The 19448-nt window shown below is 37.8% G+C and overlaps 1 protein-coding gene and 1 long non-coding RNA gene across 2 annotated transcripts in view; one reads left to right on the top strand and one right to left on the bottom strand.

Annotated features, from left to right (window-relative positions):
- Positions 1–19448, bottom strand: part of LOC135129478 (uncharacterized) — a 187867-nt gene that overhangs the window by 65775 nt on the left and 102644 nt on the right. The gene's annotated exons all lie outside the window — the stretch shown is intronic.
- LOC135129357 (uncharacterized) lies at positions 2248–2678 on the top strand. Its single transcript, XR_010280565.1, has 3 exons — positions 2248–2271; positions 2317–2428; positions 2483–2678. It is a non-coding gene; the product is annotated as an uncharacterized LOC135129357 (long non-coding RNA).

Genomic DNA, 19448 nt, shown 5'->3' with positions numbered 1-19448 from the left:
TTCGCAAGTGAAAAAATCACGCACAGGAAAGTGACAACGGTCATCAGTAACATTGAAAACGCCCCAGAAGACTTCGATGAAGATGAACCGGAACCGGCGGAAGAAATCGAAAAGGTCGACGAACACGACGAAGAAACACGAGTAAAGCGTAGTGCAAAGAAACCGGCCTACTTAGAAGACTACGTCTTATTTGCAGAATGCGATCTACCGTCAACGTTTGCATCTGCGATATCGTCAAGTGACTCCGATAGATGGCACAAAGCTATGGACGAGGAAGTGGAGTGGTTGAACGAAAACAACACGTGGGAGTTGGTCATAGAAAACCCTACAAGTGAGGGTATTCTATGGAGCTGGTGAAACTACCGATAGGGAAAAGGGTTATAGACAATAGATGGGTGTTTCGTGTAAAAACAAATGCGGAAGGTAACGCGGAACGTTATAAAGCGCGATTAGTGATAAAGGGTTGTAATCAGAGACCGGGCGTCGATTATGAAGGAACGTTCCGCCCTGTCGCACGTTTTGACACAGTGCGGATACTATTAAATGTTGCAGCCGTAACCTCAAGATTAGACAGTTCGATATAAAAACGGCCTTCTTATAGTCTGCAGGAAGAAGTCTACATGCGCCAGCCCGATGGTTACGATGACAACACCGGTCGCGTGTGTAAACTGCATCGGAGCCTGTACGGCTTGAAACAAGCGCCACGATGTTGGAAGAAACGACTGTTAAATTTTCTAAGTAGCCAAACGTTTGTTCAAAGTACCGCGGATCCGTGTCTGTTTTCGCGAGTTCGTGACGCGAGAGAACTGTTCGTCGCAATTTATGTGGACGATGGACTTATTGTCGGAACAGACGAAAAAGACGTCTCAAATTTTGTGGACGTGCTCAAGCGTGAATTTAAAATTACCGAATATAAAGCAGAATGTTTTTTAGGATTGCAGATTGTAAGGCAGGAGGATGGGTCTCTTTTTATTCATCAAACTGCCTACATAAAGAAGTTGTTAAAGAAACTCAACATGATGGAAGCCAACAGTGTTGCAATTCCTATCGAGACAGCGAGGTATGGAAACAGCGAAGCCTCAGCCCCCGTGAACGTGCCATATCGCGAAGCTATAGGTGGCCTTTTGTATTTAAAAACCGGCACCAGGCCAGACATTGCCTTTTCAGTAAGTGTTTTGTCCGAAAAGGTGGAAAATCCCAAAGAAAAGGACTGGGTTGCTGTGAAAAGAGTCTTCAGATATCTGAAAGGATCAGTGGGGATGGGTTTGCTGTACAAATTCTCTTGCGAGGACACAAATTTGTCGGTGTACAGTGATGCAGATTATGCAGGAGATCCAGTGACGAGACGGTCAAGGTCAGGTATTTTATGCATGTACGCTGGAGGCGCCGTCATTTGGTCTAGCCAGAAACAAAGAAGTGTCGTCCTATCAACAACAGAGGCTGCATATGTTGCAGCAAGCGAAGCCACGAAGGACGCAATATGGGCAAACCGGCTTCTCTCTGTGTTAATAGATACATCTGAAATCCCAACTCTCTTCGTAGATAATGCAAGCGCAGTAAAACTTGGAAAGAACACTGAGTTTTACAAGCGATCAAAGCATATCGAAGTTCGATACCACTTTGTAAGGGAGAAGTATGAAGAACAGCAGATAATGTTGTAGCACATAGAAGGTAACAGACAACTGGCTGACATCTTCACCAAACCCCTGAGTCGGTTGAAATTCGAACACATCAGAAAAGAATTAGGAATGACGACAGTTTGAAATATTGGGAGGAAGTGTTGAAGGACAAATTTCAAATTGCGCGCACAATCGTTCCCAGCATTCCCACCGTGCGCTGTGAAGTAAAGTCCCTAGATAACCAAAGTAGCGCAATTGAATGTTTCAATGTGTTAGAGAGAGAACGTGTATTTCGGACACAATATGGCGACCGACAAACGTCAATGTTAATTGTCAAATGCTCTTTAACGCATCACCTCGTGGCGTAAGTCCTGTTTTGCAAAGTTGTTTGTGTTTTTTTGTGGTGTTTTATGGCTTTTATTTTAAAATGCCAAGTTGTTGTGTTCCTTTGTGTGGAAATAAAAGCCGATTGTTTCGTCTTCCAACAGGTAGAGGCTTTTTTTCGCGAGTTCGCGTTGAAGTGAAAGTCACAACGGTTACTTAACCGGTCCGTTTTTGCGACATACGGTAATTGAGGGGAAGGTGTTGTGATGTCATAGAAAGGCGTCATCGTTTAGAACCGTGTTATGATTTCAGTAACCCTGCTCAAGAGGTGAGTTACAAAATAGCGGTTATGAAAAGTGAGGTATGTTTTAAGATTTTACCGACAATAATGGGTGAAGAGAAGTTGGTTGAAATTTCGATAAATCACGAGGGGGAGGATTTTTTAGCATTTGTCAGATTGGAAACTGCAAATGTATTGTTGAATGGTGAGTGTTGATGTTGTAAAACATAACAATAATAATTATTATCTTTGTAATTAGATCCAGAGGCAGCTTCAAACTATGTTAGAAAACATCTTATTAGCGAACAACAAAATGCACAACACTCAGATAGTAATACTGGTGTCATCAGTGTGTGGTCAACAAAAAGGCCAAGTGTAAAAGACAGTAAGGCTACAGAAATATTCCTGGAATTACGCCAAAAATATGCCCACGAATTTGATGACAAAAAGCATGTGAAAACGCAATTATGGTGCAAAATTGCTCGTGAGATGTATGCATTGGGATTTGATGTGGGCACTGGACGTGATGCAGTTGAGAAACTACGACAGAAGTTTTCCAACCTCCAGAAGCAATACATGAAACATGTCACGCATATGAAACGGACTGGCGAAGAAAAAAAAGAACCACCGCCATTCTTTTCAGAAATGCATGGTATCATGAGCAATAAACACAAAAGTGACCCCAAAAATTTACAAGACACTCTAGAAGCCTGTAGTAGTAGTTCAGTACAAGAGAGTGAAACTGATGATCTATTAGCCCCAGCCTTCGTCATGTGATCAAGAAAAGAAAGAAATGATAAAAAATAGATTCTCATTGAACAAGATTAGAAAGCCATCCACTTCAAATGTCCAATTAATTAATCTGATGCAAACGCAACATGAAGATGACAGAACAAAGAGGAGGGAGCAGTTTAACAGCAGAATGAACAACGAGAAAGGCTACTAAACACATTTGATAGCTTAATTCGTCAGAAAAAACGTAAGCACAATTCAGATTCAGACTCGGACTAGTTGTCTGAAGCTGTTCTCACCCTAACTAATGTGGACCTCACATGTTCTCATTTTATTTTGTTTAGAAAAGTAGATATTAGTATTTTTGTTAAATGAAGAACATATACTTTTTTTATATATACAGGGTTAGTCACGAGAGAATTACTTCTGAAAATTATTTTTACGCAACCCAAAATACGAATACCGTGTACCACTTGATACTAACTGAATTTAAAATGAAATGCTTAATCCATGATTGCTTTGAGTTTGGCATCTCATTTTGACAATTGTTGAAAAGGAGGTTACGCGAGTGTCCATGGTGGTACCGCAGCCAGTCGGCGATCTTCTTCGGCGCCGCTAATAAATTTGTCAGTGTACCTCTTGATTTTTTGCAACCGATTAATCACGAGAAAATTATTTCTAAAAATTCCTTTTACGACATTTTATTCAAAGGTTACAACATAAACTCAAACAAGTAAGTAAAGAATTTAGGGCCAATTCTAAATTAAACCCGTTAAAATTTAAAGGTTGTTAAAAAAGAAACAGCCAATCAGATTTACGAATTTAACTCGTTACTATGGAAATTTGCAATTTAACACCCTTTAAATTTAACAACTTTGATTCAGAATTGCCCCTTTTAACTACTAATCTGTTGAAAATGTTTTTTTTGTAAATGGATGGTCGAAGAAGCCCAGAGGTTGCAGATTTGCACTTCGAAGAGGTTCTAGGTGACGCAGAGATGGCGAATTAACGCATGAGCATTAGAGGGGAACAATATTGGTAGAGTACTTACGGCTTCAGTATAGCCCAGATTGATCTGACCGTATGTCGTCGATCCAATGGGGCTCTAGAGCCGAGTCAACGATGAAAAAAAATGTTAAAAATTAATTAACGTCAAAGTGACACTGCCAGAGTCAAAGCAATCATGGATTAGGCATTTCATTTCAAATTTAGATAATATCAAGTGGTACAGGGTATTAGTATTTTGGGTTGCGTAAAAATAATTTTCAGAAGTAATTTTCTCGTGACTAACCCTGTATATATTTTTATTGTTCAGTTACATTAATATATCATATTATATATTATTCTCATTAACATTATTCATTAAATACCTTGCTATATCATTTCTCTTATGTTCTCCACGCCGAAATGCTTCTCTGTCGTTTTCTTCTACGTGATCTTCTTCTGGACGAATTTCTACCTCTTCAGCCGGCCACTCATCCCCATTCAGGTAACAAAAATTGTGCAAAATACATGCAACTGTGGCGATTTCAATAGCTTTTCTGACTGAGTATGTATTTATGTATTGTAATCTAGCCCATCTCCCTTTGAGAATACCAAACGTATGTTCAATGCAAACTCGATCCGAACTTGAACACCAATTATGATGTCTTTCCCTTCTGGTTAAATTATTTCTCCTAGAAAACGGTGTCATAAGCCACGTTCTCAAAGGAAAAGCGCTGTCTCCTATTAAATGATCCTCTTCATTGGGAAAATATATATGTTTTCCATGTTTCAATATGTCTCACCAGTGCACTATTTGAAAACACCTACAAAATAAATGAATGGCCATTACATTTTAACTTCTTGTATTTAATTCTTACTCTTGAATCATGTGCTGACCTTGGATAACCAACAAAAACATATGTAAATAAGGTTTCAGCATTGCATATTCCCATTAAATTGATGGAATACGTTTGGTGTCTGTCAATATAACTATCATGTTGGTTTGCTGGTACCTTCAGTTTAATATGTGTTCCGTCGACTGCACCAATCACATCTAAAATATTACATAAACGTGAGACTTTTTACTTACATTTCTTTCAGATTTAATTATTTACTAGGATATCCTTTAAATCCATCCTTAATTGCACGATATTCATCTTCAGTTTTTGGCCAAAATATGTACTTCTTTTTTAACTGTAGTGTTAGGTATTAGTGATGCAGAAAAAGTAACTATTCGTTACTCTAGTATTCGGTACCCGAGAAGATCCGAAGTAACGAATACTCACATGAGAAAATATTCGTTACTTATGCAATCAGGTACTCCTCGGATCTCTGCTGACTGCCGAGCGCAGATCCGATGTTAGTTTATAATAAAACCTTGAACTGTTTTATCTACGCATGCTCCCATGCTCGGCAGATTTCTAAGCTAAATATTGAAGTAGGTATCTACTTGCTGAATAAATTTTAGCGTGGCGCCCTCTAGACATGAATTTCATAAATAGGTTTAAAAATAGATAGTTTTCTACTCTGCATGTGCTTCTTTTTTAAATGAAATGTTTTTCCCCAAAATTGAGGTTATAAAAATATGTTAATCCCCGAGATTGAAACGCGTACCCGAGGCTATAAAAGGAACCGATGCTGATTTTTCTCCATTCATTATTTCATTAGCAGTTCGTAGTCTAAGAAAGTATTTGTGATTTTTTTATTGTGAATTTAGTGAATTTATACCAAAAGGTGAGTGCTAAATAATTCATATTATTAATTTTAAGCAGAATAATTACTATTTAGTGTAGAATATGTTTTCTTATTTTTATATATTACGATTACGCATTTTTTAACTGTCAAATATTTTGTATATTTTTTCTTTATAATCTATCCAATACAACACCCTTTTTTTGATTATTATTCCTAATCATCTATTTTTTTTAATGTGCAAGTAAACGCGAAGAGATGGAGTAACGAGAATCGAGAGCGAGTAATGAATACCTAAATATAAACAGTCACAGAGTCCGAGTACCGACTACCGACCGACCGAACGCGTCTAGGCGTCTATCGTCCGGTCCGAGAGAAGGAGTACTTGTAACGAATATAAAGTAACGAATATTGTACTTGAAAGTAACGAATAGTTACAAGTACCGAAATGTAACGATAACTTGCATCACTATTAGGTATAGCAAACTATTAACAATATTCATTACAGTGGAAAGTACCAAATCAAAGTGATCAGCAATTGACAACAGTGTGTCTTGTCTTGATAAAAACCATAAAAAAACAAGTACACTTTTCTCTGGGGCAACAGGGTAGCTACCACCTCTGTATTTCTTTCTAATTAAATTATTCGTATCTTGTGCAATGAGAACATCAACGAATTTTCGAAATGTTGTCCTTTGCATCCTAAATAATTCATAAAATGTTCTGTCGTTGTATGCCTCTAACCAAACAGAATGATCAACTGTTTGTCGTATATGTTTTTCCCTAATCTTCCAAAATATCTGCTTTCTCTTACGTCCAAGTAGCTGTTCATAATTAACTACAATCGAAGCATCGGAGAAAACTAAATCGATTAATACAAACAGATCCACATTATTCATGTACGGGATTAACGCCATTATTTTATATAAAATCTACAAAAAGTACTTCATTCATTAAAGCAATATCCATCTTTATGTATGTACTTACGTGAATTTTTTTTTTGTCTGACATAAATCCTTGCTGATTTGTTGATTACATTACCACTTTTGTTGAAGAAAATAAAATGTCAATTTTTTCCCCCCTATATGAGCTTACGTACAACATTTTTGCGGAGACTCAGTAACCGTGTTCTAAACTGACGTCATACGAAGAGTGGGGGTATAACACTTCGTAACCGCTATTCTACAACACGGTTAGTCGCGAAAAAAAGCCTTAGGTTACAACTGAGTTTGCAATTGTAGTGAATTTATTTGAATTCAAATCTGGCGCCGGATTGTTTGACATCTCGAGAGAGTGGAGCGCCCTTTGGAGAGACGCGTGACAGAGAGAGGGGGACCGGTTGTGTTAATGTGTTAAGAACGTGTAGCCATTTTAGTCAATATAATTTATTAAATGAAATTATGGAAATTTTATGTGTACTCCCCTGCCATCGAGAATATTGAGCCCCCCCCTACACAACGAAGAAAACACGTCAAATAAGCGTGAGAGAACGTGTACATTGTACAAGCACGCTACTACACAGCTAGTTAGCAAACATGTTTCGAAATTTGGAACAATTACCAGGAAATTCGGGCACCCACACTGCCTTGTGAAATTAGACGATGGATGCACCTTTAAAAGTCACATTGATCAACTACGGTCCACAGAAGTTCCACCACCAATATCAGAAAAACAACTAAAAAATGTAGAACCAGTGGTATCAGAAGCACGAACTAAAAACGAATCGGATATTTGACGATTATTCAACCAAATATTCAAAATCAAGACCAAGGCACTGAGGCAAACCAAACCGACGTTCCAGAGGCCACCAACAAGCGAGAAGAGATTGAAGAACCACTATCAGGACATCTTCAGGATTTTATACTTAAAATTCAATGTTTCAATTACACTCCAAGTAAGCGTTTTACTTGAAAAATTAAAATTTTTTTATGGTGCTGAAAGTAACGAAGTTGTCAGCATAGAAACTGCAGCTACAGCTTTCTTGTGTAGGCATTTAATTAAAAAAGCCAGTGAATCTGAGGTGCGATTTATGTTTTTCAACAGTAAGAAACTTTAATCCCCAGATAAAAAGTCCTTTATTGAAACTTGTATATAAAGATCGTGGAAGATCTTTATATACAAACAAACAAACAATTTGTCGCTTTAATACAGTTTATGGTTGAAATTATTGAGAATTTGCCGTTAGCACGAATAGATCCAAAACATCTGGTTATACCGAACGATAAATTATTAGCAGATCCTATGTTTTACGATCCAGGACCAATTGATATCTTCATTGGCGCCGGTCTGTTTTGGGAAGTTTTGTGTCCAAATGGAAATTCGCCCGCTGGCGAACTTAAATTGCAGGCAACTCACTTAGGTTTTCTTGCCGGATGATCCTGGAACGTTCCGCATTCAGGTAATTAAATACGTCATCCAGTTTAAGCATTATCCTAACATCCCTATCAGAAAAACAGGTAGAAAAATTTTGGGAATTAGAACAATGTCGAACCGTTTGCACAAGGCTCACTGACGAAGAACTTAAGTGTGATAATCATTATAAACTAACAACAAATAGGGCACAGCTGATAGCCGCTTTATAGTCAAATTACCCTTTGTTAACAACCCGCCAATTCTTGATACAAATCGCAAAAATGCATTCAGGCAATTTTATAATCTTGAAAGAAAACTTGTAAAAAAATTATTAAACCATATGGAAGAAGTTCCTCCTACTGAGATCGAAAATCAAAACATCACATATTTGCCACATCACACGGTGCGCGTAGTATTTAACGCATCAACAAAAGCCGAAAGCGAACTTTCCCTCAACGACAATCTTTTAGCAGATCCTACAATACAAGACGATTTTTTTGCAATATTAACACGGTTTCGAACTTTCAAATACGTTTTAAGTGGCGACATAACGAAAATGTACCACATGATACTAATGCATCCTGAACATACGGACTAATTAAAGACTTTTCGGTTAACCACTTTAACTTACGGAACAAAACCGACTAGTTTTATTGCGATCAGGTGCCTGCACGACTTGGTCTTACAATTCAAATTCCAATATCCAGAGAGATTTTTACGTCGATGACCTTCTCACGGGACACATTCGGTGGAGGAACTTATCATAATTCGCGATCAAATTATAGAGATTTTAAAACACGGAGGATTTTCACTACAAAAATGGGCCTCCAATAATTCTGAGCTGATTCCTGACCCACCTAGTCATGAACAAAATTTAAACGTCTGACTGGACAAGGGCGAATACACAAAACTATAGCCTCTAGAAAACACTATTTCTAGGGGCTATACACAAAACCTTTAGGGTTGTTGTGGAATCCTTATTAGACATTTTAAACTATTCAGTTAGGAATTTTGAATATAATGTCTCAAACAAAACGGGAGATTTTATCGAAAACCGTACACATATTCGACGAGTGTACAACATGGCGGTGAATAACACGCAAATACGAGAGCTCTGCAAGTTCTGCAAAAATCCGCCCGTTATTTGTCGGGTTGTGTGTCAAAATTGTAAGCAATATGCCCACATTAGTTGTTCCGGTTTTGGAAAACAAAAAACAAATAAAACGTGCTGTGAAAACCAACTTCTGATAGAAGATAGTGCGCGTCCTCGAGCAAAGGGAGAAATCATCGAATCAAGTGACGAAGATGAAGAATTTAACGATGCTGAGGAGAGTCCCAGTGAGTCTTTAAGATCTCAAGTAAGAACTCTTCAGGAAGAAAACAGTCTGTTACGGGAAAAACTCCGTGAGAGTGAAGAAAACATGACATTATTCCAGAACGAAGTTATTGCTGAATAAGTTAAGACATGAAGTAGAAAATACTTTGAAATCGACTTTAAACAAAATCTCTAGTTTCCAAGATTATTTATCTACATACAGTCTAGTTTCAATCTCATTCGATGCACATCGTGACCATGTAGATAATATGCTAAAAAAGAAAAAGTCAAAGAAACGCAAGGTTGACGACGATTTTATTAAACTGACAGGCGAGCCGCAAAATAAAAACAATAACAAACCCTTGGTAGCAATCGTACCATCAATCAGTGTAAAACCAAGCTCCACAAGTGTTGAAGAGGGTGAATGGAATAAAGTGAAATCAAAACGTAGGATCAAGACTACAGGCAAAGTAGGAACTCAGGCAGGATACCTTTCACGCAGGCCCATTGAGGGTCTGCAGACCGGAAGTGTTCTTCAAGCAAGGAGCAGCGGAGAGACAGATGACATCGACCGCCTCAAACACAGCGACCAACACACCAGGAGAAGTCGCCAGGGAGTCAAACGGAGGAGACGCCGAGCAACTCCATGGACGAACTCCAGGATGCGGCCGCGAGACACCACGAAAGTCCGGCGTTCGGTAGGGGGGAGTGTGTTACCGGAGTGAAGTGATAAGCCTGGATTTAGAGTGCGAACATTGTAAAGTGAATAGTTTTTAAGATAAGTAAGTTTGTTAGATAAGAGTAAGTTAGACAACCGGCGGTCGCAACAGCGACGGCATCCCTTTGACGGCGAGGCGGCATACCTTTGTCGGCGCGTTTGATCCGCGCCGGTCGCCAAGCGACAGACCGAAGCCGGAGCCTTATCATCGCGACGCTGGCCACACCGCTCGCGGGAATTAATTAAGTTAGTGATAAGGACTTAGGTTAGGGTAGGATTAGTCTGTATAGGTAATTATAAGTTAGTATTAGGATTAGATTAGAAGTTAGAAGCGAAAATGTAACCGACGGGCTTGACCAATGAAATCGACCTGTCGGGTAGGCGGTGCTCGGCCACCACAATAAAGACGCAACAGGCCGCAGCGACCGCCAGTTCCGACTCAGTAGAGTATCTGTACTCATCTCCGAGAATAAAGACGAACTCCTGGTGAACTAGTTGTTTACTTTACCCACGAGCCCTTGTGCTTGACTCGACGAATAAATTTCGCAACCAGCTCCTCTCGGAGCTCACCAACACCACCGAGTCCACCAGCCACCTGGTCCAAGCTGGTGCTTACCTCCACGAAGTGAAGGACGGGCCGTCCACGCCGAGACCGACATCACGACACTCCCCGACCCGACGACACCATCGATGAGCAGGACATCACGCCACTCAAATCTCCAGCCATACAGCTCGCATAAATGTTGTTTATTTGAACCAGTATTTTTCCGCAATGTTGGAATGGAAAGTTTGCACCGCCCCATTGGCTTGTGCAATCGCCGGATCTAAACCCCTGAGAATTTTTTCTTTGGAGATTTCTTCACGACCATCTGCATTCAAACAATACCAGCTATACAAACAGAGAAGCACTGAAACAAGCAATCCAGCAATATTGTCTTCAGATTTCAACTAAAATGCTGATCAACACGGGTAGGAGTTTTGAAGATTGGCTTACTTACTGTACAGCTGCTGAGAGCAGTCTTTTTGAGCAATTCTTGAAAATAGTGCAATACTTCTCCAGATTCGTACAATATTTCATTACTTCATTCATCTAAGTTTTGTTATTTGTAGTTATCTAAATGGTTCATTAAAAGTGCCAGCTGTTGTGATGGTAAATCTTATCATCACACAATAAGAAAAGCGGGCCCTCGCTTTTTCATCTAATCGCAGTAGAACATGGCATTTTAATGAGATTTTAGTAATAAAGACTCGATCAGCACCAGCAACATAACCTAATAAAATATTTTGTGCAGTTTGTGCTTTTATTCCGTTTAAATTGACCTACAATAATCGTCATATTGGATAAAATAATTCAATTTGAGTCGTTCAGTGATTACTGAGTGAGGCAGCCCGAGTACATTCCTAGCTTGATGGCTCCCAAAAAATGTCACAATGCTGCCGATGGGCTTTGATGGGGTTTTGAGGAAGACCAGCTGCTCGAAGTCTTCATCTTGGGCTTTTTGGATACGGTCTGATTGTAGTTCGAGATGGCTCGTTTGACGGGGTCGCGCACTATGACCAATGAATGGATCAATTTGTGCATTTATTCCGTTTAAATTGTCCTACAATAATCATCACACTGGATAAAATAATTCAGTTTGGCTTGTTCGTTGATTTCTGATGAGAATAATTTCTAATTTCACTTTGACATTTGAACTTTGCATGGGTAATAAAAAGACGCGATCGCCGAACTTCGACACTACGACGGAACACTTCGCGACAATTCGGGTCGGGCGCGAATTTCAAAATGCGATTTTTAAAACCTTTTTTTGCGCTGCCATAGTTGTAATTGACATTTTACGTTGACACGTGGCGTGTCGAAATGGCAATGAAAAAGGATCTAGTGCCGCAAAATACAAACGAGGAATTTAAGCTTTGAAAAAATAAATTGATTATCACAAAGTAATTACTACTAATTGATAATCATGTATCTAAAGTTATTATAACAAAAAGTGGCTCGAAATTTTAAAAAAGCGCAATTTAAGTTGTAATCTTAAATAGGGGAATTTGTTGATCAAAATTTGGATTTGTAGTAATTTGACAGTTGACACTATTCGATGGTTTGGTTTATGTTGTTGACAACTATTATGTTATTACTATTTGTTAGTAGTTCTTGTTAATTAAAAAAACCGTTTAAACTTGACGTTATTCGCAACCTCACGCTGAATCATAATCACAAGATTCTCTCTGATCTGGAGCCGTAAATAAAAATGTTTCCACTGGTAAGTATTTTAGACTTCTTGGGCTTGTGTTATTCTGCCGCTTTAAAAACGCTGTTAATTTATAAAATTTCGAATGATTTATGTTATGTTTGATGCCAAGAGTACTTTTCAGAACTGAATATATTGTCCACAGTGTGGAGGCTTTCGTAATTTCCGACTTAATTTGGAAATAAACCAAGAGCGTCGTTTCAGAAAATTCGCGTATTTTATTTTTTTCGCACCACTTGATGAATTTTTGATATTCTGCTTCATATGGACCTGCGGATTTTGCAGGCAACAAATTTGCAGTTTATCTGCAATTTTCTGAATACGTGCACGATTTTCCATTTCAACTTTGAAATTCAAAAGCTAGCCCGGACAAATTGACAGATTGGTATTTGACGTATTTGGTAATAAATTCAATACCAACATAATTTCGGTTCAGTAATATTTATTCTTTTAGCGATTGAAAAATGTTATTTTTTCAAAAAGACAGCGCAAAAAATATTGTATGACACTCGTGTGAAAACTCCATTGCATTACTCACTTACATACAGCGCTCGACTGCGTCTCGCGCCGTATTCCCGTTCGTAATGCAATGGACCGTTTTCAACACTTGTAACATAAATAACTATTACAGTGAATGAGCGCGATGCAACGATTTGAAAAAAATACTGCCCGATAGCCCTCTTCGACCTCCACAAAGGCATCACTCAATAATAGCTTTAAAGTGATCTGGGGAGATATTATAAAATAAAAACCAATTCCCATGTTAATTCCCTATATCCAGACTTGGATGCGGCACCCTGTATATCTAAATGTCCGTGGTTTAAACACAAAGATTAGCGAATTTTATTTGAATCTGTGTAGTCTCGAACCTCCAGTTGTGATACTAACCAAAACTTGGCTAAAAGACGATGTACTGTCCAGCGAACTTTTTCCTCCTTGCTTTAGTGTTTTTCGCGCTGATAGAACAAAGTGCCGTGGAGGTGGCGTTCTCCTAGCTGCTTCAGGGCTCTGTCCCGTTAGGGATCTTGAACTGTAATCACCGATAGCGTCAAGTGATATTCTAGGCGTAACAATTTCTTTAGGTGATCACTACTTGATTGTTGTTGCTGTGTATATTCCGCCTTCGTGTGATGTTAATGACTACATCGCGGTTTTTGATTATATAGAAAACTATATAGACTTTTCTCATCCTGTTCTAATTGTGGGAGACTTCAATATTCCTGAACTAGTAGAGTGTATCAAGGGAGTCAAAGCACCCACCAATGTGTTTAACGCATATGCAAACTTTTTGGCACTGAACGACTTATCACAGCTAAATAATATAGTCAACGCTAACAACAGATTACTTGATCTAATTCTTACAGCAAATGGCGCTGATATTGAGGTAAAGAGAGGTACACCGCTTGTCAGAGAGGACACTCACCATCCCTGCCTAAATTTCACATGGCGCAAGACTAAATCTTCAAATGTCCCTTTTCCGAGCAATGGTCAAACGCCGAAATTTAACTTTCATAAAGTCAACTTAGTAGGACTTTACGTGACCGTCAGTGAACTCGATTGGGCAAATGTTCTGAACAGCCATGAAACCGACACTGCGTGTGAATGCTTTTATACACCATGCTTGACAGAATGTCGAAATATGCACCAATTACCACATATTCAAATCATTGCAAACATTTTCCGGTATGGTTTACTAAATCTATAATTGAGAAAATCAAACTAAAAAATAAGCTGTGGAATAGCTACAGGAAATCCAAGTCTCTGTATCAATTCGATATGGTAAAGAAGTTCAGGCTTGCTATAAGACGTGAAATACGTTTGGAGTATGCAAGGTTTATTACTAACACGGAACACTCGCTACAATCTGATCCAAAAAAGTACTGGAGATTCATTAACCAAAAGAGAAAGACTACGAACATACCCGGCATCATGACCTACGAAGACAAAACTTTATCATCTCAAACAGACATCTCATCACATCATCAATGCTTTTGGGGATCACTTCGCTAAGATGTTCAACTCAGACGATATAAATCACTTATGTAATGGCACCTGCTCGGTAAGTTGCCCAAATTTTTGTGAATATTGTGGAAAATACTGTTGTGTAACGGGCGATAAATTTACTTATTTTTGGAGATGTTGGTATGAATCAGAACAATCGTCATTGTCGTAAAAATCAAGGTTGTCCTTGTGAAACTTGGATTTTATGATTTCACACCATTCTAATCAAGGTTTATAATTTCACAGTTAAATATTGGCGCCGTTTGGCTGGACACGATGTCTTTGTCCAGTTTTATAATTTCATGGTTTAAATTTGTTAATTTTAACAAAAAGCACATTTTGCCACTAAAAATCTTCATATTACAGTTAATTAAGCCTAAATTGGTGGAAACACAAATACTTTTACGACTCCCCAAATAAACTGGTAACTTGTAAACAATTTTGCGAAAACAACTCCTTTGGAGGGGTCTTTACTTATAAAAGATCGAAGGATCCAAAAAAGACCAGAGTCCTCTAGCCAGTTGCCTGTTTAGTGTGTGTTTGTGTTGTGACACAAAGGGGTAAGTGTTAAAATCTCCAACAATGTGCACGATTTCATAAAAAGTTCAAAGTTTTGTTTTTATTAAAGTTCAGTTTAAATTTGATGATAAATCGCCCTTTGTATTCTCGATTGGATAACGTTTTGAGATTTATATCTATTTTTAAAGCTTAATTTGCATTGAAATTATTAGTTAAACAGTTATATTGTTTGATGAACGCTGACCACGCAACTACTATAATGTTCCTTACCAAATTTTTGAGTTGTTACAAATGTTTGAGTTGTTACCAAATTTTGAGTTATGGTACCAATTTTAAGTTTTGTTATATTTTTGTTTTAGATATTTTTTAAATGTTTGTTTTATTATGCTTTCAAAGATTTAGTTTCAAAGTTATAAGGTTTTCTTGAATTTATTTAAAAATGTTTTAATACTGAAGTTCATTTTCTGATAATTATATTTGCATATTAAACTACACTACAATTTATTGTTATACCAAATTATTCTCATATGACTAAATCTCTTTTGTACATACTCATTTCTAAATTAAATATAATTATTCATTTAAGCAAAATGCATATACTTGAAGTAGTCCCTTTGTCCAGTCACTAGAATGTGTTACCATCATCACGAACCAGCCTACGAACAAATAAATAATATTTTCACTATATGTCGGGCACAAGGTCCACGACAAGAGTTTTACAGTTTTATATATAATAAATTAACAAAAGTTAATTTTGAAAATCTCCCAAGCCCGTCACATATAGGAGAAAATTTGGCGCAGTCGGTAGGATTGGTTTTTGAACTAGATGTATATGCTTTTGTTTGTTTGAGAATTGTGCGTTCTAGAAAAATTGAAAAATTTAATTTTTAATATTTTATTCAATAACTGTTGAGAAATAATGTTGTTTAGAAAAAGAAAAGAAATGGTAAGGACTTTTAGAGCGTTATTTTCGAGAATTTGTTTTTTGACTGGTAATACCTGACTACGGACCTGGCGCGAACGATTTTAACGACCATAATTAACACATTAGCCACACTCCAAAGTGACCGTGAATGCGTGCGGGATGTGTGGGATGGCTTAGGAGGTCAGATTGAACTATTTTACGATCGAGCGAAAAATGCGTAAATTTTACTTCCTAAATACTTGCTTATGTAGGGTTATTGCAATCGACGAAAATCCTGAGTTACGTAGAAATTAAAATTTTAAATTTGCATAATGTCAGTATCAAAGATACAGTTAAAAAAAAAAAGGCGGTTAAAAAATGTGATGGATAAGTGCATTATTTTCATGAAAAAAAATTTTTTTTTTTCATTAAATTTTAGAAATGTTATGAAAACAGTAAAAATGGTGTTTCGTGAATAACTGAATGACCAAAAAGGGCCAAAAACAGCCAACTATAAAACCTCGTACCCCGTAATTTAATTTGAAGCTAACGAATCACGAGCGACGAAAAACAAAGAAAACGGAGAGAAACATTAAAATTTCAAAGTCTGTTCTGAAATGTCCCTTTTTTTTTTATGATGTATTTGGTCTAAATTAGCCGGAAATCTATTTTAACGAAATTCATTTATGAGAACTAAAGTATTAAAAAAAAAAGTAAACTAGTTAACTTCGTCTAACCCCAGAATTGGTAATAAAAATAGGCAGATCACCATGACGAAGTCACATAAATTTCGTCATGCTTCATCTTAGAATTAAAATCTCACTTTCCTTTAACGTTCGGGAATAATTACTCAAAATTGAATTAGTAAATACATACAGACGCATGAAATATATATAAATGTATACTAAATTACAGCCTTTCAGATAATAAAAAAAAGCCATAAACTTAAGAAAATAATTAGAATTTTTTTTTTAACAAAAGTAAAGGAAAACTATTATTTTGTTTCCTTTCCGTTTTAGAGATCGACTGCTAAAAATTAACATGTCTCAACAAGGTGAAGAACCACTTTTACATGTGGGAGAGGACTCTATATCTCAGATATAACGGAATCATTTTATAGTGCCTGGTACAAAATAATGGGACCTGTAACCTACGGTCTATTTTGCTCGTAGCATATTGATGGAGCATGGCAAACAAATTTAACAAAAGTGCGTGATCAAGCTAAACGCGAAGAAGTGTATAAAGTATTAAAGGTACTGCAACAAGAATTGGACGAAGCTAAATTCAAACAAAGCCTAATTTCTACACTTGAGCTACTAATGGAAGACGAAGACACCAAAGAATTTGGACTTTATTTTCGAAAATATAATTGTCATAACTACAAACAGTGGGGATATTGTTTTAGAAAAACAGCTGGTATAAACACAAATATGCGTTTGGAGTCAATGCATAAAACTATAAAATACTTTTATTTAGAACACAAACAAGTCAAACGCTTAGACAAAGGAATCCACGCTATTCTAAAATTTCTTAGAGATAAAAGTGTGGATAGAACCATCAAGTTAGTAGAAGGGAAAAATAATAAATATCATAGAGACATTTTTAAAAAACATCAAGTTGCTTTAAATGAGAGTAATAACCTAAGAGGCAAATCGCTAAGTAATGTAAGTTGGGAAAAAAGCACACCAAAAAATTATACAATTATCAAAAATTTAGAAGCCCCATGCTGCCATGTCATTTCCTCAAGTTGTAAAATTTGTTTACACACGTATTCATGTAATTGTTTTGATTTTCAAACAATTTGCAAACATATACATTTTATAGCCATGCAACACGACAAATTATCGGGCTACAATGGCAAGCGAGCACCGACGTATTTTGGGGTTTTTAGCTCCGATTACGTTCTTGCAAAAGTGTTAATTCAAAAACTGTGGACGCTCGGATTACAAAATGGGATGAGACCCCTCCAGTCTCTACAATAAAGAAATGGACTCGGTACACGCAAGAGTTGCAAACTCTGTCACAGACATCGGTTCCGAGGCATCTGCTATCGGACGTTTACGACACCCTTCAACGACGCGTCCGAATTATGTCATGGAGAGGTAATTTATTTTCGATATGAAACTTCACGAGGCGTTGTTCATATCCGTCAAGTTTGTGCGAAACTCAAGGTGGCACCTTTGAAAAAAATAACTGTGCCATGGTTAGAACCTTGCGGGGCTCTGTTGTTAACCTAGTTGATTGCTAGCGTTATCGAGACTGATCAACACAAGCTACAAATTAGTTCTGTCTGCATCGTTGGAAGTGCTTCGTCGCAAATCGTGTGGCACAAATTTAATCCAGGATGAAGTACCACCCTCGACTTGGAATCATGTACGCTCCGAACACAACCCCGCAGACTGCACCTCGCGCGGAATGTACCCAGCGGAGCTAACTAACCAGTCCTTATGGAGGGCGGGCCCAAAATGGTTAAAATCTCCAGAAAACGAGATGAAGAGTGGACCAACCTGACGTTGTTTTAGCAGAAGAAAAGAAAGTGGTTCTACAAACAACCATTGGGAAAAGTTCCATCATCGATTCTCAGTCATCATTATCGGTGATACGTGTCTTCGCCTACGTACAGCGTTTTGTAAAGAACTTACGTGTCGAACTCTCTCTTAGAACGTCAGGCCCTCTTACTCAAATGAAAATTCATCTGTCACTCCTTACTATAATTATGCACGTCCAAAAATCTGGCTTTGAACATGAGATCGACACGACTAAGAACAACCACTCGTCCAATCGCTTCAAAAATTAAATCCATTCATCGATCTTCTTCGAGTGGGCGGTCAGCTAGTATTCTCGAAAATTGCATACGATCGGAAGTTTCCGATACTTCTACTCCAAAAACATAGACAGGTAGAATTACTTATTGAACAGTATCACCTAAAATATTTTCAAGTGAGCCATGAGACGTTCTTTTTGTTGCATCAACATTTTTGGATTTTATCGACCAAACGAGCGATCAAACGTTCTCCCGCCTCATATTAGAAGCATTCATCGCCGCCTTTCGAAGATTTGTTGCCCGTCGGGGGCGCTACACAAATTTGTATAGTGATTGTGGAACAATTTAGTAGGGGCGAACAAGATGTTGCTGGAGTACGAAAAGAATGTATCTAGTAATCTTGTAATTACTTGGAAATTTAACCCTCCGTCAGCCCCGAACTTCGGAGGTCTATGGGAAGCGGGAGTAAAGGCTGTAAAATTGCAGCTAATTCGAATTACAGGAGATGAAGCCCTCACGTATGAAAAGTAGTATACGTTACTCGTCCAAATTGAGGCAATCCCGAATTCGAGACTCCTAACACCTGCGAACAATTACCCAAATGATCTTGCGGCATTAACACCTGGTCACTTTCTTGTTTTGGAACCGTTGTCAACGCTGCCCATTAATCTATCCGTGTCAGACATTTTTGGCAAAGGTACTCCAGAGAATATCTCCACACAACAACGCACCAAGTGGTACTAAAATGAAGAAGGACCCAACATCAATTCGGTCGTCTTGATTAAGCAGGATAATCTGCCACCACTCCAATAGTGATTAAGTCGCGTTGTGGAACTCCATCCAGGAGCTGACGGTGTAATTCGCGTGGCTACGGTAAAGACCGAAAGTGGCATTTTACGTAGACCAATTTCCAAATTGTGTCCACTACCGCTAGAATCCTAGTCGCATCTACATTAATTTAATAGTCTGTATATACATTTCATTATCATTAGTTT

Source organism: Zophobas morio, unplaced genomic scaffold, assembly GCF_036711695.1.
Source record: "Zophobas morio isolate AGI-343-1 ecotype UQ-CSIRO unplaced genomic scaffold, CSIRO_AGI_Zmor_V1 ptg000016l, whole genome shotgun sequence".
Classification (NCBI taxonomy): Eukaryota; Metazoa; Arthropoda; class Insecta; order Coleoptera; family Tenebrionidae; genus Zophobas; species Zophobas morio.
The sequence above is the reverse complement of the archived record's forward strand: the minus strand, read 5'-3'. Positions and strand labels throughout refer to the sequence as shown.